Source organism: Agelaius phoeniceus, chromosome 2 (genome assembly GCF_051311805.1).
Source record: "Agelaius phoeniceus isolate bAgePho1 chromosome 2, bAgePho1.hap1, whole genome shotgun sequence".
Taxonomy (NCBI): domain Eukaryota; kingdom Metazoa; phylum Chordata; class Aves; order Passeriformes; family Icteridae; genus Agelaius; species Agelaius phoeniceus.
This window is the reverse complement of record NC_135266.1, coordinates 37,103,613-37,128,788: the sequence shown is the minus strand read 5'-3', so window position 1 is coordinate 37,128,788 and position 25,176 is coordinate 37,103,613. Positions and strand designations below refer to the sequence as shown.

General features: G+C 34.9%; 1 long non-coding RNA gene across 1 annotated transcript; it reads right to left on the bottom strand.

Moving 5' to 3' along the window:
• LOC143693457 (uncharacterized) lies at positions 1–24,817 on the bottom strand. The gene is made up of 3 exons (XR_013181152.1): positions 24,721–24,817; positions 180–313; positions 1–92 (listed from the first exon to the last, which is right to left on the bottom strand). It is a non-coding gene; the product is annotated as an uncharacterized LOC143693457 (long non-coding RNA).
• Between the last annotated feature and the right edge of the window lie 359 nt (positions 24,818–25,176).

The following is a 25,176-nucleotide window of genomic DNA, read 5'->3' as shown; positions in this document are numbered from 1 at the left end:
TATTTCCACCTTTATTTTTATTTTTGACCAGGTACATCAGAATTATGTTCTTCATTTTCTTTCAACTGCAACATTATGTTAATCCAAGCTTTCTGGAAAAGAAAAATAAAATTTTCAATTTTTTTTTTTTTTATGTTTTAAACACAGAAAACACAGACATACTATGTGGCATCATGTACTTTGAGAGATGTAGGGGTGTCCTGCAGTAGTCACAAGTGCTGGGCAGTGTCATTCACTTTTGTTTCTTCTCTCCAGAGTTCTTTCATTGTCGAGAGGAATATGTGCAGAAATTTGACTCCATCAAACCAGTCACCTTGCAAAGCAGACAGAAACATTACTATGTGAGGTGGTCATTTTATTTCTTCTTTCTGTGTGTGATTCCCTGTTGTTCTGTGCATCAGGGCCCTGTCAGGGTGGAGGGATTGTAAAGCATTATCCTGGGATAATATCATAGATAACAGGATGTGTTTGATTCTGATGGCCACTTTTAAATTCTCTCTGACATCTCTCACTGGGAAAAGGTTTTCTAGCTAATATAGCTTTTCCTCACTCAGAGATGCAAAACAAATTTTGGCTCTGGGAAGACAATGGAAGAGATAGATATGGAAAACAACATAATGTGTAACTACCCCTTACTAGGTACTAAGGTGCCTCTCTTTACCCCAACTCTACTCCTAGAACTCAGTCAAAGAGTAAGGATTTTGTAAAAAATATAATGTTTAGTATTATTTAATCATTGCCCAAGATATTTAATACCTAATAAATATGTCAGGAAATATTTTAATTACCTGACACATGGGTAATCTACTAGTTTAGCAATAACAATAGACCAACAAAAGCAGACATTGGGGAGAAAATCTCCAGCACAGTGTTAGGAAAGATGATTTTAATCTTACTTTATTAAGGATCCAACTCATGTGAGAAATATAGGAAAATAACAATAAAAATTAGTGTAAACTGTAAAGTAATATTTTATATTAAAGTTCCTAAACATGTACTAAGATTAATATTTCAGATATTTTTTTAAATACCACGTGAATATTAGCATCCTACTTATTGGAGGTTTTACCATTATATGATTGATCTTTATGCTTTTTCAGATACTGTTTAAACCTCAGCATGTTTTTCATAATAATTTTTTGCATTGAAACATACTACAGAACTTCCCACCCTGAAGCTGACCTGAAATCCATCTGCTCTGAAATCTTCCCTCTGAATGGTGTAAAATGCTGAGGGGACACTTTAGAAAACATAGCCTATCCAATAATACATTTTTTCCCCTTTCTCCTCTACCACACATACTGAAGACCAAAAATGTGATTACATGCGTCCTCTGGGACCTAGTCTTGGCAATCCAGTTACCAGAAAACAGCAATTTCACTTTATAAAATAATGACAAGTATAATGATGACTGCAGATGAGACAGCAACAGTATTAATAAAGAAGATGGCAGTTAGTGTATGTCAAGTACTAATAGATCACAGTTAGGTGGCTTTAAAAAATACATGGGAGAAGCCAGACTAGCCCTTTCTCATTTAGAGTGGAGTCTTCAGCATTGGTTTTCTTCATACAGAAGAAACACATATTTTTATCTTCTGCATATCTGTAAAGAACCTGAGTGATTTTTCCCACCACAGTATTTATGATCCATCAACCAATCAACATTAAAACCTGATTCCTGCAGCATTTAATGTCCCTTAATCTTTCACATATTTATCCCAGTCACGTCTGCTGTCTCCTGTGGTGTAGGTAACCACCTCAAATGGTATCAGAAAGCAACAACCCAATTAGCACTGAAGATCACCCACGTCACAAAAGTATCTGGAAACCCAGCCTACACCTCTTCAGCCACCATTTCCCCCAAGCCATGGCTGAGACAAAGCAGCTGAGCTTAGAAAACATGTTAAACCAGCATCTGGCCTTTCAGACTGCAACTCCAACAGCTGAGGGGGCAGGGGATGGGGCAGGAATAAAGGACACTGTTAGAATGAATAAGGTTGTGGGCCCACTTGTCACTTTTCTCAAACTTCTTGTACTTTTGGACTTCTTCATTATGATCCGTCAATGTATTAAATTCACATATTAAAGAGAAAATAGAAAGAGTTCATCACAATCATAAGTATTTACACTTTGTTTTGTAATTTCTCCCACTACAATGTTCTTGCAATGGGAGAAATTATACATATGTTAGCATTGAAAACAAAAATAATTTAAATTCTTAGGGAAATAATTTTTAATGGGTCACCATTTCTAATAAAAAAATGCAATTCTTTACTAAATGAACTGTGCATACTCCTACATGAGAGTAAGTTGTTCCTTTTATGTAGAAGACGTATGGAAATAGACAATTACTCTGAGCTTAACCACACATAAGACACTCAAATAACAATAATTCTGTTGTAAATTCAGATTATTTTTCCTCCAAAGCTCTGCTTGCTCTTATATCCCAGAGATAAAGTTCAAAATCCTGGTCTGGAAGGCTTCACAACTCACATAAGTTTCAGCAGAGCCAGGACTAATCGTGGCTCTGTAACATGGGATCATGCATTCTGCAAGTTTAAATAGCTCACTGCTGCTCACATACTGGATATGACCCAAAGCTCATTAAAGTAAAAAAAAAAAGAGATTAGTGTTGTTAACCTTAATGGGCTGTGGATCAGGCCTGAAAATGCACAACACCTGAATTATTCTGTGAAGGATCTGTAAAAGATCAACAGATAGGTTACACTGTTGCACCATGAATTTTATTTAAAATATCTCAAATGTATTGCTTTGCCCAACAACAACAAAATTTAGCAAGACATTAAAAAACAGTATTTGTATTATTGTCCTTTATGTCAACATTTTCTGTAAAGTCAGTGGAGTGACCAGTGTCAACAAAGCAATGCATTAAGATCTATCTCTTACTGATTCAGACTGGTTTTTGCTACCCCTGGGGACTCTATTTGTGTCTGTCAAGAACATTTCAGCCTGACAGCTCCTGATTTTCAACAGGGAGGAGAAAAGGCAGAACTAATGGATGTGAATGAGCTTAAAAGCTAGTGAACTTATCAATCACAGAAAACAACTGTATTTTGGGAAGGAAATAGAGGTACTTTGGCAAAAAAAAAAAGTCAATAGGTATTTTTCAGACACTGATAACTATGATCAGGTTTTGGTCAGACTCTTTTTGGTCTGATAGCACTTTTGTCAGCATTGATTATCACATAAAATTTCTCATGCACTGCATGCAATACTTCACATACAGCCTTATAAGCAGGTCAAATTCAGAGGTCCCAGTTAAATTTCAACTATGATAAAATGTTTTTTTCATTCAATAGGAGCTTGTTTCAATAACAACTGAACAAAATTGAGTGAAGCCTTGGGATCTGAACCAAAGAATCCAATTATATTTACACAGTTTTTGCACAGCTAGTCTATTATTGTTGAGCTGGGTGAGTGCTCATGAATGTGTTTGAAGGCTTGTATATTTTGCATCAGAAGGAATCAGATATTGTATTGCTTTTCTTAAGCAATACTTTGACTGCTTTTTCCATAAGACTTACATGAATGAAGTGAAAAGGAAACTCTGATCTACTAATATAATAGTTATTACTCAAGTTATATTTTCATCTGGTATTTGCTCTTACTCAGGTATTATAAACAAATATTGACAGAGATCAGAATTGTGATGGCTTGAGAATTAGATGGGTTATTTTTTTAAAATGACCTTAATTATGCTTAACATAGTGAGAACTTTCTCAAACCATATTTCAGACAAAATATTTTAAGATTCAGAAAAAGACCAAAACCCTAAAAAGTAGGATTCAGTAAATGCCAAACTTTTACAGTTATAACTAGTTTAATTGCCAAACAAAGCAATTTTGAACTATAAAACTTGATACTTTCAATAAAAATGTCAAAATAAGGCATACTGACAATTTTCTAATCTTATCTCCCTAATGTTCAGAATTGACAGAAATAATGAAAAAAGGTTGGGCAAATCAGCATTGTCAGTGGAAAATATATGATGAAAAAAAATTCAAACTCCCTAATATTCAATGATATATTATCTCTACATGCTATAAAACTCAGTTGGTGAGATTCTTTATCAGTGTTTTAAGGCTTGATTGTCATCGAGTGCAGGCACTTTCCAGAAACTTCTGTGGGAAATCGAACTGCTCAGTAAAGGTTGCAATTTCTTCTTGCTTTAATGCTGGCACATTCAGTGTAAGTTTTTAAACCTGAGCAGTTGGGATGCAAATTAATTATTTAGCAGGTATTTGTCAGTGGATTATGTTTATTGACATTTTCAAAACCTTTTTCTTACCTCAGCTAAAATAGGCTTGCCCTATCCCATTTTCAGAAACTGATGCAGCCTTATTTCCCTGTCTGCACTCCCTGGACTAGACTCTTTCTATAGGCCCTCAGGCTGAAGTGTGTTTTACAAAGCAGAGCCCTGATTTACAGCCCTCTCCCACTATTTTTTGCCTGTGGCTGTCATAACTTAGATAGTGCTTTGAAGTGGATCGTTTGCTACTGGCTTATTAGCTCATCTATTTTCTTTCTCTGTGTACACATTCCTTATGACTACCTTCAGCGTTGAAAATACAATGCTAGCTCCTTCCCAACACACTCTTTAATTACAGCCCACATCCAACTCCAGAGAAAGGCTTTCCAGGTGAGTTAATATTCACATGAATGCAGAAGCAGGCAGCTGAGCCTACCTCAGTGATTACTGAAGAAAGTGAACATTTTAATCACTAGAAATGAGTGAATTCCTGGATGCTGCAGCTGAAAGCGGTCAGTCACTGACGGGGGACAGAGGGGAAGGCAGACATCAGGGTTGCAAGCTCACAACTGGGAAGGAAAAGACAAACTGGGTTTGCACAGAGCTTCCCTGAATAGCGTGTCTTTTTGTTTCCTCATCCTGCTAGAAACTTCTAATCTCTCTTCAAATCTTCCTGCGGGGTGGCAAGTAAGAGGCTGAGAGGCCCCAGATTCACAGCATGGCTATAATGACCTTGCTCTTGAATGATTTATCTTTGAAGCTCAAGTTGACTATATCCAACTGCTTTTCTCACCAACAGTCCCCTGTTTCTGAATTCTACATCTTAAAGTCCTGATATGCTCAGAGAAACCCAAAGTGCTGTGCATGCTATTACTGTACTCTGCTGGTTTCCCCCGAGGGCAATCTAAAGTGCCACCCCCCTCCATGCAAAGCCAGTACTTTAAGAAGGCTGTATAACAGATGAATGATGGGGAAGTAAGTCAGAAGAATGAAAAAAAAAAGTATGAGTTTAAATTTTCAGGGGTAAAAAAAAGAAATTAATAAACAGCACAGAATTGCTTCTGTTCTTATACTGGAAATGTTTCCTGTTACACGATGACCTTATACTCTTTCAACTTCTACTCTCCACAAATCCTAAGTTTTTGCTTTTTTCCCCTACCATTTCATAAACAACACCTATTTTTCTGTTCCTCAGAGCACCACTGGATGGGAAGTCAAGCTTCTTTTTTCTCTTCTTGTTTTCAGTCAAACCCTCCAAGGGTAGATGCAAGCTGTTTCACTCCTGCTGAACGGATGCTTCAGAGCAAGAATAGTCCCACTGAGACTAAGTGAGATGTCATGCTGGGGACAAAAAATGGGGAGACAGACACACATACATATGCACATGCATTCACACACACATTGAAATGGATCCCCTCCTAAGAAAGAGCAGCCCCATACCTTTCAGGACTTATGAAATATACAGAAATACATTTCCATGCTCAGAAATCACTGAGCACATTGTGCTATTCAAAAGGACTGAAATGTCAGTTTTCTTATCAAATAAGCAAGGTTTTGTGGTGAAAGGCTTACTGTTCCTGTTATCTATGGGTTACTGGTCAGTTAGTGATAGCAGGCCGTGTCCAGAAAACACCTGGCAAATGTTACTGTCAGGATTTTCAGTGGACCCTCAGGCTTATTATTGACCTTCGCTGTTGAACCCATTAATCTAAATGTGTCCCCCAGACAGCACTACAAACATTACAAGCTGAGGTTCAGATTAAGGAAAATATTAGTCACTTTCACTTATTTGTGAGATCAAATTGAAGTATACAGAATTAATAGCCACTAAAGCAACTTAGACTAGCTTTTGCTTTTAGGCCTGGGTCTTATCATTTTTCCCACCATTAGGTGAAATTTATATTCATTTAAGGTTTCTTAAAACTAATAAACAAGACTTCCTCGTTGCTAGACACAACATTAAGAGGCTGTGGACTATTTTTACCTCCATCATTTTAAGGCTACATTAACCAGTTATCATGCCCAAACAAAAATACAAAGCCAAGAATGTATATTGAGAAAGGTCCAAAATTCTAGATGAATCAAAAAGATCCTAAACAGAGTCTGTTTGAAAGTGTGTGGCCTAATTCTACTTACCATAAAGATATTTTCAATTTGTTTCTCTCTTCTTCTAACACTTTTTTTCTGTTTTTACTAAATTTTTATTGTTTCATAACTACTAGATTTCTATCCTATTGGTATCTCCTTCCTTGAAAGGGTCAGTACTTTGCAAAGTATTTTAAATTTGAATGGTACCTCTTGCCTATCAATGTTGAATAAGTTTTGAAATAATGTGAATGAAAGTGTTAAGTTTTGCAATTTTAATGAGAGCTCTCTCATTAACACCGTGGCAACAACAGCAAAACCAGAAATGACAGATTTGTCACACTGCACCAGATGATATTCTGCATGGTATCTACAATTAAAATATATCACTGTGTCTATTTATTTATTTATTTGTTTGTTTGTTTATATTCCCCTCTGTGACCTACCATTTTGGTTATTGTTGTAGAGACTTTGGTTTAGTAAATTTCAACATCAGAAAATTATATTCTCTACTTTGGGGTATTTGCAAAAATAATTTTTCTCTCTTATTAATGATAACATAGAATTTGAAAATCAAAATTCTCTGAGAACTAGTTATGTTTTTCTTAATTTATAACAAATGTATTTGCTTTAATTAATTGAGATATTTCCTTTTAATAATAATGCTTTGTATTAAGTATTGTATGATAATAACATGGTTTAAAACCAGGACATGGCATCCTCTACCTTAAAATATTTGAAAGAAATATTGTACATGTAAAGAAAGCAAAAGGACATTCTCTAACAAAGTGGGACTCTGCATTAGAGCTTTAATTCAGCTGTTCACAGCTACACCAGAGCAGCTGGAAATTAAATGTATAATGCAGTTCAGGAGTTAGGAAGTAGAGTGGTGATTACTGAATTGAGATAAAGGAGGAGACCTTATTTATATCTTTGTAACTGAGACCAAAGAAATACAATGTTAAGAGGGCATGTATGTTAACTTAATACTGAATTTTTTAACATACAATACTGAAGTTACTTCACTGATGGCAAGTAAACTTGACATATATATATTTCCCTTAAAAATATGAACACATGAATGCATGTATGAATGCATGTTTTGTGATGTTAATGCAATAGACAATAGTTACTTCCTGTGAATTTTAGCTCTTTAAAATCTGCATCTATATAGCCTCCTGCAGGGACAATTGTGTAGCAGCTAACCAGGGAAAAAAAGCTATTATCAGATCGATGTTTTCTCAGTCATGGAGATTTTAAAACCACGCTCTTAAACTGCATGAAATTAAATCTGTCAAGATCAAGAAGTATTGCATGTGTTTTATGTTTTTGGAAACTGTAACAAAACCAAGCTGAAATGTCATTTAGTATTTCACTAACTACTGACTTAGCATGCTACAGAAGTTGATGTTTTGCATTGTTTTATTTTAAATGAAGGATTTGGAGCAAAAAGCAAAAGAGAGATGTAGGAAAATCTATCTAGTTGCAAAAATAAATTGGCCTTTTTTCTAATTGTGGCATCCATGATCTCTACAGCTAGTGACATGATGATATGAAGACTGGAAAAGAAGAATAAAATGTCAGGAGAAAATATTCCAAGTTGTAAATAAGTTTTGGCACAGTTAAATGGGAAAATCATGATGCTTGGAAATCACTCCACAGAATATGAATACCATGTGTTAAGTTACAGCATTAAATGCTAACAAAAACATGTAGCATTTCAAAATGATTCATAAATTCTTGGCTATATGATAATTATGTTGCTACTGTAAAAGATGACAGACTAACATCAACTTTTGAGAAGAGCTATGTCAATGCAAAATTCTCCTTTATTTAGGACATAGCATATTAAGAAAGGAAAAATAAAAGAACATTAAACACATTCCTTTTGGTCATATAGGCTTTTACAGCACTTTGATATCACAGTGTTTTTTATGTCTTTCACTCCAGTGACTCAGAGACGACAATCACTCCTACGGCAGACTTGATAATCCTTTGCTCTCTCAGTGTTTTGAGCTCTTCACACTCAATCTTTACTTTAAGTGGCAAAGTTTCCCTCTCTCCCCAGCTGGTGCTGCCAGTCATTCTCCAGACCCAAAGGCTCCCACTTTTTAATGTGCGTGCACTCCACTTTTATCTATCACACAGAGACTACACCTACAGGAACAATTATTGTAAACCATAGAATAGATTTGCAGAGCAGCTGGTGCCAAGGACCTGATGACCACAGGAAGATAATATGGAGTGGTTTTACTTCAGATCAGTCCTCATCTGTCTCCAAGGGTCCAAATATCCATCTGCAGACAGAATGTCCTAGCTGAGCCTCCCAACATGTATTCCTCCACTGTCTCACCTGCAGTGAATCCAATTCCAGCACCCTGAGACTACTCCATTACATGACTCCACCTAAGTGTGGAAAAGCAGAAGTCTTACTTTAAAAATGTACTTTTAACAGAAGGTAAAATGGAAACGACACCTGAATCTGCTAGGGAACATAGATATGTAATGTTTACATTTAAAATTGCCTTCCCTTTTTTTTTTTTTCTTTTTTTTGTCTGAAAAGAAATTATGTCTTTTATAGAAGTATATGAATGCTTTCCCATTGATGCAGTAAATCCATGGGAGAGAATACTGGCTTTTCAATGATCTACCAATAGTTCTTTGGGACTATTTGTTTAAAGTTGGTCCAAAAAGCTATCAGCAGTTAACAACAAACCTTTTATTACAGATGTAAGCTTCAAAGCTCTTCCATGAAGCCAGTTGCTATTAAAGTATTTCCAGTAAAAGTACCTATTGATAGTCATTATTCAGTAAGTACAATATAAATAGTTCCAGCTACTGTACTGAAAAACTCTTGGCCTCGGTGTTTCACATTCAAAAGAAATTTATCACCTTGCTGTTCTTGCCAGAAAGACTAATTAATATTAAATCTTTTGAATTTCTCTGGATAAAGCTAGCATCTGAGAGCCTAGTATGGTATCTGAGTTCTTTAAAATAAGTCAATAAGTACCTCTTGTGTAATACTGTATGCATTGCATTCTGTTACATTTATTATACAAATTGAAATGAATAACAATATGCAGTTTAACATCCAATGAATATTTTTTATCATTCTCCAACTGTAGTTAATATGCTAACCAACTTCACTGAAAGGCATACAGATGTGGAAAGAGTCTATCTAGGGACTTTAATTATCACCTTGTCAAATTCAAATTATTATCTTGCAAGTTCATTTCCATAAAGTATCCCCTTTGCTGCTGGATGATTTAACACGTGTCTGCTTTTTCTTATCTTATTTGTATCTATCCAGAGGCTTTAAGCCTTTCAAAGCTGGCCAGCTCTTTGTCAGATCATGATGTTTACTGTAACTGATTTTGTCAAATACATTATAGCAAACACTCAATTTTGCCAAAGATGGGTCTGTAAAATGTGAAGAGAAACTGGCACACACCACCAATAACGTTGCATAAATCAGACTAAGACTTCAACTATTTCTAAACTGGATTAACTTACAGTGAAGAACCAAAGAGCCTGGGGAATGATTTACCTGACAAAATTCTGGAGACAGTCATTCTTGGTTGGTAAATCATTTCACATTTCAAGAAACCTGGAGTAATTCCAGCTGTAAGGATTGGGTAGACAATATTTTCTATGCTAGTCTGGATCACATGATAGGATAAAAATATCATATCAATATTAATGACAGTGGTTTTTTAACCTATTTAAAGGCAACAAAGCAGTGATGAAAATAAATGAAGACAGAAGAGAAATGCCCTATTGTATAAGACTTACATCCTGCAAAACTGAAAGCTTAAACTGTTTTTTTTGCGTTTTTGTAAAAGAGTGAAGGATAAATGTATTTTTAGTGTGGTGGATGTCTTTGTAAGTGTGGTGAGGCACTGGAACATGTTGTCCAGAGTTGTGGATACTCCATCCCTGGAAGTATTCAAGGCCAGATTGATGGGGCTCTGAGAAACCTTGTCTAGTGGAAAGTGTCCCTGCCTATGGTAGGGGAGTTGGAGCTCAGTGAGCTTTAAGATCCCTTCAAATTCAAACCATTCTATGATTCTATAATTCTGTGATATAAGCATAGAAGTGATCAATCCCCCAAGTTTCTGTTTAGAAAAAATAAAAGCAAAAATGTGGTATCTTGACATAAATCCAATAGCCTGCATATAAATCTGTAAACAGAAAATATGTTACATTTTTTTTAATTCTAAGTTTTTGAATTTCAGTTGTGTGAGAAAACATAAGATTTGTGTAATTACAACTCATAATTAAACTAAGATGCATGTAATTTTTTAATAATAGTAAAAAAGAAGAATAGTATTTTTGGCAAAGTAAAAACAATAAGATAAATGTGACTCTAAAAAAATCCCCAAACCAGCCCAAATCAGAAAGAAAAAGGCAACTAATTAGCTAGCTCTTTGTAAATACATCCATGTACAGTTTCAAAAAGAGACATGAATTGTTCTTGTTCAAGAGCCATGAATTGTTCTTGTTCAAGACCCATACTACTCACTTGTTTTGATTTAGTTTTTATCTTTCTTGCACTTACGGTACACTGGAAAAAATTTTAATACATTTAGCAGAATAACTTTCACTTCTAAATAGGTACATAATACTGGATAAGTATTAAGGCTTATTATTAAGGATTCCAATATTGGATAATATTATTGTATTATATGTATTAAGGATTCCAATATTGGATAAATAGTTCAGAGGAAATTTGCAGGAAAAGGAGTAAAATAGGCACAGCTTTGGTGATTAGCAGAGGATGGAAAAATCACACTCAAGGCAAATTTGACTTCTGTTTATTATTTATTAATCATTACCTCCTTTTTATTCCTTTTGGTTTTCATGGATTTAGTCAGCTTAGATTCTGAAATAATTTCACTGGGAATTTAGAGAGACTACTTATAGATGTACATGAAGAGTCAAAATGTGTGTGTTAAATGTGTTAAAACTGCTTCCAGTGCATCTGTGTAAACCAGAGGTGCAACTTAATCAGTTAGTTCTTGCATAAATTTCAGTAGAGTAGATCAAGAAATTGTATCAGGAGGGTAATTATAATTTATCATGTTTTTTAAGCAACAGATGATGCTCCAATGCTCCCCAAATTCTTTCTAATTATAACTAGTGAAGACTACAGTAAAAAGGGTTTGCATAGTTTTCAAAAAGATATGCTCACTTCTTAGCAAAAACCTTCATAAAGAGAGCAATGTTAAATAAGTGCTATAGACCAAAATGCAAGCAGGAAGAAAATTTGAAATGTGATTATGGCAATTGCATTTCAAATCCAGTGTGGCTAAAACTACAGATTAGTATATAAGAAAGAAAACATAACTTGAAGTAAAATTATGACTTTTGACATTAATACATTGCTGAAATGATTTACATTCCAGAAGCACATAATTGAACAGGACTTGATGTTAGCTCACAACACTTGCCATCCACATCTCTCGCTTCAGCACTAAAATAAAACTGAGGGACGTTTTTTTTCCTGGTCCCATTCCTCAGTGCTGCCATCAAAGCTCTCTTTTCTCTTATGGGGTAAGGGATTGTCAGAACAATAATCTTCAGCAAAAGAATGGGTTGTCTTGCAGCATTGTTAAGGCTATAACCTCAGCCCAAAGTACAGATTGCAACAGGCTTTGCTGAAGCCTTTGTAATGCAGCAATCCTCGCCAGCCATGCAAGCATTCATTTTTCAATAATAGTTTCCCTGACATTTGGTATAATGTAAAGGGTATAGAGTAGAGCATGCTAAGCAGTGGTTAAACACAGAAAATTGTCCTCAAAATATATGCCATCCTGAAGAATGCCTGTGAACCAATAACATAATTCAGATGCTGTGACTGTGCTGCAATGAATACACCATAGTGGGAAATGCAGCTGTCCACATCACAAACCCTGACAGACAAATGAATGTCCAATCAAAGCAGATTTTGCACCCTTGACCTTAAGGTGAACACCTATTTAAAATCAGGATAATCATGAATGAAAGAGGAGGAATAGTTAGCACAGCCTGACAATGTTCACATGATTATTTAATACAAAATTCACAGGAAAATAACATTAAAAACCTACCTTAGTGCCAAAAATTACTGCATCTTCAAAAATAATTTAATTTGCCATTCTAGCAATTTGAGCAGTATCCCATTCAGTTTCTTTGTTTGAGATATAGAATGACTTTGAAACATTCTTTACTAAATTATTATTATCAATGACTGAAACAAGTTACTGCCACATGGCACTATGAGTATGCTGGATGAACACTCCTTTGGGAAATTTCTTTTACTTGTTAGACAGGTAGCATTTCTTCCTATCTGTTGTGCTCTGTATTTTGGGATCAAAAGAAAGGCATTCTAGACAAAGGAATTCAAACTCTCTTGATTTTAGATAAAATCAACTTTTGACTTTTTGGGAAAAAATAGAGTATTAAATGTAAAGCATACATTACTATTTCTTAGCCCTCATAGTTATTTATTATAACCTACAATAACTGTTACAGCAAATTAAGAAAGAGAAATGTACCATAAATAAGTCAACTGTGAATGCATGCATAAATGTGTATTTTTGAAATGCTATAGCAAATTTCATTTTTAGGGGATACACTGGAGACACACAGGTACAATACTCAATCTATACTGAAACTATCCATAAGGAAAAATTTGACCCCCATTTCCTTCTCTTCTCTGTATGAAAAGGGAACCATTGATTTCTGCCAACTGACAAGCAGTCAAGCATACAAAACAAGTAGCAGACCAACCCATAGAGTAATTCCTGTTAATTCTCTCCCCAGGGTTTTTGGAGTTTTTTGTGGGATTTTTTGTTTGGTTGGGTTTTTGGTTTTTTTTTTCCTGAAAGAGAAACATTGATTTGAACATGTTTTAGCAGATTTTCCAAAATCACACCTTCTTAATAAAGTTTCCCTTCTCAGAATATTGAGATCAGATACCAGGAACAAAAAGCACATGAAAATTCATTAAAAGAAAAATCAAATATCTTGTGTTTCTCTGGAGCTATTCTATCCACTGATATTCTGTAGGGGTTTTGTTTGCTTGCTCTATATATTTTATGTTAAATTTGTTTGGTAGAAGTGCTTAGTCTGGGTTTGTTGATAAGGAGATTGATTAAGTGCAATGAAAACCTAATTTGTTATTGTCATTTAACAGTAATAGGCCTCTATTTTTTGTTCCTCTCTTAAAAGGAGTAAACAATACAAACAAATAAACAAACAACTGCCACCACACCCCACCCCCTGCCCATTATGATATACAGGATTAAACACAAGAGGAGAATGAAGACTGTGAAGCTGTCCTTGTTTTGGAAGGAAGTGCTGAAGTCCAGATTCCATCTGTAGCTAAACATTTTTACCACCACCAAATAGGGTAAGAAGTCCTTTCTAAAACTAAGTTGAAAGAGGTATATCCTCTCATCATCTACTTTCTAGAATCCCTAGTGTTATACAAATTTTGGGTTGCACATTTGTAGCTTCTGCTGTCCTCAGTGCGAATATGGATTAGATGGAGTGACCTGGCCACTTCAGCATCTTCTCCCTCTCTGCTCTCCCTGCCACACATCAGTTGCAATATTCTGTTCAGCTTAGGAGCAGAAGATGCAGTCTCTGCTGATTGGCTCTTGCTAATGATTTGATCATCCTTGAAAGCTCTGTAAAGAGAAAGCCTAAAGTATTTTTGGTCCTCAGATGTGTTTTGCCGAAGAATCTAGGTATCCACAAGAATTAATTTTACATCTGTCTTTTATAGACAGTTTTGGAATATACATTTTTCATTAATGGGGATTTCTTCATTCCTCCCTTAAGAATTGGTAGCCCTTCCCTCAGTTATTATAAAATAAATATGCCGTATCTGTTCTGCAGAAAGTCTACTAAGAATCTTTTTTCACCAGCTAAATTTTGGTCACTGCAAAAGTGAGATGCATTTTGAATTGGAGGGTTTTTCCTCGTTAGTTTGGGGTTTCTATGGTTAGAATTCAGTAGCAAAAAAGAGAGAGGAGTATTTATTTCAATAAAGATAATTCTATGAACATAATGTATCCATAAAAATAGATGTCTTTGGGTGAAAACAATAGTTTTAATTATTCTCAACATTTTTCCCTAAAGTCTTTCTCCTTCCCCTCTAAAAGACTTAGATTGAGGCTGGGATTCTGTAAAAGCCCAGATTTTCTAGACACTGAAAAATCTATAAACTTCTTTCTTGCATTCTTTCACTGTTTTTTTTCATAAAAAAATAACTTTGCTAATTCTAATTTTCAATCTTACTCTCTTTTACTGTACAGAAAGAAGAAAAAGAGGGCAAAAAAGACATTCAGCTATTTTCAAACATTGTGTAGTTTAGTTTGTTTGAATGGTCTTTATAATTCATATAACTGTATTTTACTTTCTTTTCCATTCCTTCTAGTAATATACCTTTGGAAGATTTTTATGTCCAAGGTAATAAAAATACAACTATAACAAGATTAGTATTGTTCCAGATTTGCTCTAAAGCCAGCATGCAAAAATCTTTTAATACTTATTGGTACATAGGGTACTGCACTTTAAAAAAAATGTAACAATTAAAGACCGTGAACATGAAATAATCATTGCTTGAAACTGACAGATAGTAATACCAAAAGGTTGTTTTTTGTTGTAAAAGTTCTAGTACTTTTAACTTCAAGTGTATGAACTAGTAACCAATCAATGTACTTAGGTGACCATTACTCTGTGACCAATGTCAAATGTTTTTAATTAACTAGTTAGGCAAGCTTAAGAAAGCCTGCTGAGCAAAGATGTATGATGTCAAAGCACTCTTTTCCTTTGTCACTTCTATTAGGCAGAGGAAGAATTACAAAAATCAATGGCAAAGGAAGAAGAAAACCAAACCCTTTACTTCAGAGCAGAGGTCAATCTGTTTATAGGGGAATTAGGTGGCAATAGTAAAATAGACAATTTGAAAAACATGCTAAAAATTGACACTTGAAGTGGTGATAAAATAAAAGATCCTGTCAGAAATTATTAAGATTCTATGTTATAGTAAAATCTAATTTTCTTTTTCATTAATGTTTTAGACAAATTAAAATCAGGTAAAGCTGAGAAAAATGCAAAATCTCATTTGAAATTCATGGAAGTTCTGCATTCAGCATGTGACAGAACAGAAACACTCTCATCCCTGTTACAGAAATACAGTGGTCTCTCCAAAAGAAGTTGCTTTCCCCATCATTAGCATCCTGTAGGAAGTCCAGAAATATCCTTAATGCTTTGACACCTTGTAAAGGAAGGAGAAGCATATGTACTTATTACTATTTTCATCCACTGAATGCTTAAAACTAATGTTGATTAAAGTGAACATACATTAACAAATGAGAAATTGGAAAGCCTGCATTAATTCTGCCCTACTCTACTTGTTTCTATTGTATCTCCTTTGTCATACAAGTTACACCTACTCAGCTATCAAAAGCCTCTGTAGAATTTAAACTTCTCCGCTGGCCACCATTTTACCTCCCTAGCATAAGATCCTAATTTCTAGGTTAAGGAGGTGTTTAGGTCAGTGTCATATGCTGATAGAGTGCCCTGAGGAGAGGTTAGTAACTCTAACTTGTCTTCCCAGGCTGCCTTTGAGTGCTGACCTTGCCAGGGCAGCAGGTCAGGGCGGTGCTGCAGGATCCCTGCAGTGGGGCAGGCACCCAGGGCACAGCCACTCCACTTAATGGCATTCACTGCCTCAGTCACGGGCACACCAGGGCACCTCTACTGCCTGAACCTGTCTCTCTCCTCCTCTGCTGACACTGGGCCTGAAACACAACAAAAAAGCAAAGAAAAGAAAGGAAAAGAGAAAGGGGAGAGGGAAGGGGGAGGGCGGGCAAGCTCTGCTTTACTGCTCATTCATTTCTCTGCATTCAATCACTCCAAGGCAGTAACTAGCTCAGCCCCAGGCTCCCTTTACATGCACAAAAGAAAAGCAATCCCATTCAGAAGGAGACCATGAGTTATTGATCTCATGCTGAATGTTATGTTCGGTTCAGCAGTACTGTCAGCTCCCTCACATGGAAAGCTTATGTTTCCCACCAACTCTGTTGAATGATATTCAGCTTTTTTGAAAATGAAGTGTTGGGGACTAGGGGTCAAGGGCAGAGACATCTCAGCTTTCATCCTGGGACTTCAGGACACATTCTGGGTCATGATGAAGGGTAAGCCTGCCAGGAATTAATTGTAAAAATACTGTGGATCTTGTTCACCAGAGGAGCAGGCAATTCATGGTTGCTTCACTTTCTAATTCAGACATTAGAAAATGAGCCATAAAGCCATCATTTGTTAATGTATGTTAGATTTATTTTATCCATTCAAATTAATGAACAAAGTTTTTTGCTAAGACACTTTATAGTTCATTTATTTAGCTTAATATCCTCATTTGCAGAAATATGCAGAGATTTTGTTTTAATCAATTAAGACATTAAAATGAAAACTTAAATTAAAAATTTATTTCTTATAACGTTTCACTCTCAGCCTTTCTTTACATGAACTATAAATAGCGTGATCCCATGTATCAACACTCAGTAGTCCAAATAACTACTTGAGAGAAAGCAAGAGGTATTTTTAAATTAGTTATTTTTACCGTGATGCAAACACAAAACATTTAGACCATATCAAGCCCATACTAATTTCTTGATTAAAACCTTTCAAAACAGAATATTTTGTAATTGTTCCTCTATGAGAATTCTGTGTGCCAGGAGTCTAATTGTGGCAGAAGGATAATTTCTTACAATTAATTATCTTTTATGTTTGTTTGTTTGCTTTCACAAGTATTCTTTCTCAGAGGTCTTTCACTTATTTATTCAGCTTCTTAGTCTGTAGTTTTGATCTGCTTGAAGGTAGGAAGGATCTACAGAAGGACCTGGGCAGGCTGGACTCCATTGCAGTGGTATGAAGCTGAACAAGTCAAGTCCTGCACTTAAATAATAACAGCCTCAATACATGGCTACAAGCTGGGGGAAAAGTGGCTGAAAGTCTGCCTGGAAGAAAAGGACCTGGTGCTGGTCAGCAGTGGCTAAACAGCACAAGCCAGTGTGTGCCCAAGTAGCCAAGAAGGCCAAAGGCATCCTGGCCTGTTATCAGTAACGGTGTGGCCAGTAAGCCCAGGGCAGGGACTGTGCCCCTGTACTTGGCCCTTGTGAGGCCACACGTTGAATCCTGTGCTCAGTTCTGGGCCCCTCACTACAAGAATGATGCTCAGGTTCTGCAGTGTGTCCGGGGAAGAGCAATGGAGCTGATGAAGGGTCTGGACACAAGCCCTATGAGGAGTGGCTGAGGGATCTGGGGTTGTTTAGTCCAGATGAAAGAACGCTCAAAGGGGACTTTATTGCTTCCTACAGCCACCTGTAAGGAAGTTGTAGCCATTTAGGGGTTGGTCTTTTTTCACAGCTAACATGCAACAGGATGAGGAAAAGACTTCAAGTGACATCAAGGGAGGTTTTGATTGGATATTAGGAAAAATTCTTTATGGAAAGGGTGGTCAAGCATCAGAACAGGCTGTCCAGGGAAGTGGTGGTCGCTGTCCCTAGAGGAATTAAAAAGATATATAGATATGACATTTAGGGACATGGTTTAATGATGGCCTTAGCAACAGTTGGGCTCAGAGATCTTAAAGATCTTTTCCAACCTAAATGATTCTATGATTAAGCAAAAGACTGAGTAGGCATCTAGAAGAAGGAAGAGACAGATGAATATAGACACTTCAGGGAAACAAAATTAATTCACAAGAAAAGCAAATTTAAAAAAAAAAACCCAATGAATGTAGGAGTGCATATTTAATTGGAACCCAGAGCTGAGACATGGAAACCCCCTTACAGTCTTACTGTCTTTACTTCAATGCAAATTCATTTTGCCTGAGTAATAAGTACTGTCAGAATGTCATCCCACAATCTTGTTCACATAGTCACACTCTTCTAAAACAAAATTTTATAAATGAGACATATAAATCCATCAACTCAAACATTAAAAGTAAAATGATATGCTTACTAATGTTGGCTGTAAATTCAGTCCTTTATTCTTCTCAAAACACCCTCAATCATACCAAAGTTTTTACGCATTAAAAAGTATCTAAATCTCTGAATGCGTTCTGCTAATCAATTCAATTTTTGTGTTTATATTGCAGATTCCCTCTTTTCACTGGATATAATTGATTTACCATTCCATGCACTTGATTGGTCCTCTGAATTATTCAACATTCTTTTTTCCTGTGATTGGATAACTAAAACTTTCAAATCGAAAAACATATTTTGAAAAGATCTTCCTGATTAAAATATTTCTTAGTAATATCTAGAGTAATGACATGCATTCTAAATACAAACATTATGAACTTTATATATAGACAAATAGGAAAAAAAGCTAGCAAATAACTAAACAGAGCAAATAAAATACCCTGATTTCACTAATGAACATGATAATGAAGATTTCTAATAATTGGTTTAATGTTTTCTCAGCTGGAGTTTTCTCTACTGTTTCTACATGATGAATCTAATATAAATATAGAGATACTTAAAATTTTCATCATTTGACATGGAAATGTTTTTGTAGTTTTGTTGGTTTTTTAGTTTGTTGTTGCTGTTGTTGTTTTTCTCTCAGCTCTTAAGTATAGATACATTACAGGAATGTAATTACTTGAAGGTAATTATTCTATGTTAAAACTAGTAATTTTTTTAGCTCTACTTCTTTCTTCTCATACCGTGTGTTTTCTTTCACCCTTTTTTCCTAGTCTGTTGAAATTAAGATTCTCCTATGTCTTACTTAGATCCTTAGACTCTGATGAGAACAAGAGGAATTAAAATAGCATAATTAATTTATTGGCATTCATTGGAAATGGCTGTCCAAGGACTTCTTTGAACATTATATCTCTACTTCTAGGTAAATACATTCCAAATACCACAAAAGCCATTGCTATTCTCTTTTACTAATTTCCTGAGAGAAAGTTAAGGTGGAAGGAAGAACCAAATCCTGTATTGCACTCAGTATTCTGTAGTCATGCAGAAGAGACACAAGCCAGACAGATGAGTGAGTCTGTAATCTACTGTATGGATCTCTTAACATGCCACATATTAGCTTTACAAGCACCTGACACCAGAACTCCAGCAGCACTGTGTTAGCACTGGTAGCACTGAAGTAATACTGTGTTAATACTGGTAGTATGCATAACATTATTTATCCTGTTATGAATACAACCAAAGTTACAATGAGAATTTTTCTCCTCATTTTTGGTCAGTCTGCCACAAAATTGAAAAGAAAAATTAAATGTAAACTTCTTTGATTTATGTCTTTTTCTTCTATTGTCATTACTGTTTCCATGACAATAATGTAATGCTGTATCACATATTTCAGTTTACATGTTTTCCTTACTTCCTTCACTTGCAGCTGATTCACATATGATTCAACCCATCTAGTTGACTGATCATATTGTTTCTAGTAAAATGTTGAAGAATATTTGAGAAAAGTTGTATGGACATTAATTTTTGTGCCATATATAAAAACTTGTCTGGGGAAATGCAATAAATTCCATCTAATCTCACTAGACCACATAGGCTTTATTTTATATAAATATTAGTCCACAAGTACTTGGAAGCCAGAGAAGATTTCAGTTTTTTGACAACAATTACAAAATTCCTTACAAAATCAATTGTAGCCACCATCACTTTGCATAGAAATATGCTTCCCCAGATATAAAATCAAGAAAAAATGCAAAAAGCTAACATCCCACCTACTACACATAATATTTTCATGTGTTTCTGTTTCTTTTTTCTGAGTACCTGTATCTGTCCATAGGCTATCTGGAAATACATGAGATTTCCACTTAGAGCATGGAACCTTACAATAAAACTGAGAAACTATTGTCAAAAGAGATTGTGCAGATGAAAGACTAATCCTAAGATCAGACTTAGAGCACATATAAACAGGAAGAAGTTAAATCAGTCTGAAATACGGTGTAGTCTAAAAGCTAATTTAAAATGAGTAGGAGAAATTATTCTCATAAAATTCAAACTCCACAAAAATATTAAGAATAAAAGTAAAGCAGGAGTTACCTAGATTACAATTTAAGCAGGGGGAAAGAATATATTTTTGATAGTTAATTTTGTTTCTAATTCCCCCTTATGATTCTGAGATTTAACTCTGATCCGAACAAAATTCACAGACTTTCCTCTAATTATAATTCCATCTATGAAATATGCCTTTTTTCTTCTCCCCATTTCATAGCTCCCATTGTGTATTTTACAGTTTCTTGCTGCTTTGCTCTATATTTGAATTTTTCCTTGTATAAAGGCAAACTGTTTGAGTTGCCTCTCAGCTACCACCCCCTTTAACCTCAGACCGTGACCTCTTGTTTTGCAACGAGTTGCTATCTCTGCTGCTTGCTGATATCAATTTGTTTCCGCTTCATTTGGGATCAGTCGTCTGGGCTCTTGATCCTTTACATGCCCTCACTGGCAAACATCTTTCAGTACCCAGTAAAGGGAAGAAACTCCCAAAATTAAATGAAACAAAGCTTCAGCAGGTAACAAAAACATAATGTCAATCCGCCCACCTCTTGAGAGGTGATTTAAGAACAGATAATGTTTATTCACAGATTGCCTGTTCATAGATGAATAACAGATCACTGGGGTCAGATGACAGAGATTTTGAATTTCAAGAGACAAATTTCAGCTGAGAGGAAGAAGTGTCAAATAGAATGTGCCACCACAGTATATCTGATTGCAGTAGGAATATGGCAAAAGCAAGAAATAGAATTTTAAGCCTAATATGTTACTACATTGAAATTCTAGTAAATTCTTTTCTTTTTTCAAAGCAAATACATTGGAATTGAAATAAACTGTAGAGAAATGCTTTGAAGAAAGGAGAGAGTATATTGAATTGCTTATTTCCTGTCTTTCTTGAATTGCTTATTTCCTATTTTTTGTGTTCCCTATAGGGAAAACAAAAAACTTAAATGATCAGTCTCAAATAAAGAAGAAAATTAATTATAATAAGATATGGATTTTTTTATATAATTTTAATTATTTAAATAAAACCAAGTTTATGCTCTCCCTCAGTGTCATGATTCACTGTGATATTGTTTGAGAAAAGTCAACAGAAACCTAAATGAGATATTTGTTTTATTAAATATTGCCATAAACTTGAAATATCCTTACCCAATGATGTAACAGAACTGACACACTATCTTTTGTTTTACTAATAATTGCTAAGCAACGACAGTTAAATATTGAGTAACAAGCTACATATTTGTAAGAAAAATAAAATAAATTTTTGAAAGAAAATTATTGTTTGCTGACATAGTTTTAAAAATGTAATTGAATTATTATTTACTAGGAATATTTGCTCAGTTTCAATGACAGTGCTGCCTTGTCAGAATTCAGCAAGGGGAAATTATGTAGACTAATAAGATTTGACATACCTCATTGAATTCCCAATCCTCCTACTTCTTCCCTAGTCATCAAGATTAGACAGGATCTTTCTAATCACTAGATGATACACTCTCTCAAGTCACTGGAATGCTACCTGATATACTCTTTTATTATTATTTGCTACAGTATTTCAACTGTCATGGAAACAAGAATTAGCACATATAAAAAAAATTGCATCTCTACCATGCTACAATCCATGGAATGCATCCCTACAGCTTGATGAGTACCACACACTGTGTGCAGAGAAACAACAGAATTATTTTAATTATAAAATATCTTGTTTTAAAATTATATATAGGGATTTCATAACTTTTTGAACTATTCTGTGTGAATCAGATATTTTCAGAAATCTAATCACAGTAAGATTTACATACCCAGTTAGGAGGAATTTTGTATTAATAATCTCAGTTCCTGAGAATGCAACTTCAGAGATAATATTCTCTTAAAAAACTTTCTGATATGACAAACAGATATCCTTGTACAGTTCTTCATTCTTCCTTATCTTCCATTCACATATATATATTTATCTAATGGGCACCCATAATTTATTAATCTGTGAATTAAAATCCCATGAAAATTCTGAAATCTTTTCCTAGGTAGATTTATGCTGACCATTTTGCTTGGGTTAAGGAAACAGTTTAAAGGAATGGAGAGATTTTCTGCATCAGTAGCAATCAAGGCAAGAGAATGAGCTCTTAACCCTTTTAATTTCTGAATACAGATGTAGCAAAAAACTCCAATCTGCATAGCCATACAGAATTTCATATTCAAGAATAAAATGCAGTTTAACTAAAATCTGCATGTCATACTATAGTAAGACATGTGACTGGAACTTTTGACTGAATATGCAAGCTCAGAAATATTTGGGGAGCCAACTTTCACTCTACTTCAGGTGCCAAATTCCTATGTTTCCATAAAAAATGGAGAGTTAGTTAGTAACCCTGGCCCAGTTTTTAGCTATTGCACAAAATCCCTTTCCTGCAGTTCTTATGCCAAAACACTGCTAGCATAGAAATGCACTTTTGTATAATGGCATATAAAAATGTTTCTGAAATCCACATTAATTATTTCCACTACTACCACTTTGTTCACAAATTTAGCAAATATATGTGTATTTTAAAGAAATAAAGCAAATTAGTAATATCCCTTATATGCCATTGCTTTAAATGGCTCATAATACTGTCTTATGTGCTCCATTCACACTATTCTTCTAACTGTTGTATGCTTTTCATGTCGTTTTTTAAAACTTTCATAGACTCTTTCTTAAACTTTTAAAGAGAAACACATTTTGCCACCTCTGCTACTTCATTAACCTCAGTGAGTTATCAGAAATATCTGACACTGACTTTTCTGTTTTCCCAAACATGTCACAGAACAATTTATCTGAGCCTGGTGCTTTATCATCCTTTAATCATTCTAATTTTGCAAACACTTTATATGATCTGGGGCTCATAAAACCGTTGTTGTATTTCACTTTCACAGAAAATTTATTCCAGACTTTAGGTTATGGCCTACAGCTGCACTCATAAATATCAAGGCAAAGAATTCATTCATGCTAAATTACCTTCCAGAGATGTGCAGAGTTATTCATACCACTCAGAAGAACACCAAAATTCATATTTCTGTCAAGTTCCACAAAAATAGAATGCATGAGATTTCCAGTTAAAACTTCTTTGTCAATATGTTTTGAAAAGGTGAAAACCAGTCAAATTCTACACAGGGCTGTTGCTGAGAACACATTCAGACAATTCAATTAATGATTGTCAGACTTCAAAACTCTATCCAGATATACAAATTTTAACTGAAGTTTAAATAGAAATATTATAAATAAACTCGAGCAGTTGTGGGAAAGTTAAAGCAGGAAACACTGTGTCCTTATTTTAAGTACTTATTTTTCATCCTCAATTTCCTGTCTTTCAGAAAGAATGTGTTCTGCTTGTCATTGGAACTTCTCATATCAAGCACAGCAAGTTCCAGAAATCTGACCATGACCATGTCCCATAATTACAAAAAACTTCATTAGATTGAGTCATTTAAAATAAAAGTGAAGGCAACTTCATCAATTGGCTTGTGCCAGTTTCATTTTTTCTTCATATACTCTTGCTAATCTTTTGACAAGAAGCAACTATGAATTTACATCTCCAACTCAGACCTATGGCAAAATTACTTCCTGTTTTCAGATAAACACTGTATCTATATAAACATAAGACATCATAATTCACATTTACTTCTAAAGTTACAAGAAAAAAAAAGTTTTTAAAAAGAAAATTCAACAGCTTTCAGAAGATTAAATTATCATTTAAATACATATTCAGAATGTATTTTCTTTGGTTTGGCCTTATTGAGAAGGCCAGAAAAGTATCTCAATAAAATTGAAAAGTATGAAATGTCAATTTGATTTTCTTGCAAGCTCTAAGTTGTAAATCAGAAGAAAATAAAAACAAAACCCAAAGTGCAGCATGTAAAATATTTTTAAAAATGAATAAACCCTGAGTAGTAATAAAAAGCCATGTAACCTTCTGGGAAGCCTTCATTGCACATATGTTAAAACCAACAGACCTTTGTTCATTGGAATTTTATCTCCAGTAACTAATAGCAACTAACCCCTGCAGAATGAACATATTTCTTCATAACATTCATGATTAATTCTATCCTAACAGGGTACAATTTCTTTTTACTATTACTCTTTTGAAATTATTGAGACATGTATAAGGAGTAGAAAAATCTGGGGATTAATTCACGTAAGATTATTGTCCAATTTAAAATTAAAGTATCAAACACCACATCAAATGTCTGGGTTATAATCACTATGTTTATACATTAATGAATCCATCAGAAAGGATGTGGTTATATATAATATTAAATAACAGAATTGTAGCTTATCATTATTATTTAGGGATCATGCAGTGCAAATACCTTTAAATCCAGTACTGTAATTTGCCATATCTGAAGGTGAGGGTAAACTTGCTTAGCAGTAGAGCCTGCTTACCCTGTGCTGTTCCAGTGTGTAGTTCCTTATTTCATTCTCTTCTCTCACAGAGCATGAGCAGCAGTAGCAATAAAACTCTGCATGTGTATGCCAGTAGAAGGCTTTTATTGCTGTTTCTGCTCTTGTTTCCCATGAGAGGAAGAAAAAAAAAAGGTAAAATGGTATGGAAAATCTTGTTTTTTAACAGGGATTTCTGCTTCAGAAGTGAGACTAGGGTTACACCGCTTTTAGGGAACTTACCTTGGTTTGTTTCTGCTTCCCTAACTTGAACTCCCCTAATTTTTAACAGGCAGATATGTAGTAATATTCAAAATACTATGAGCTGTCTTCTTTCATGATTCTTAGGCCATCAGGGACTCCCAGGAATGCCTGCTTCCATGCTG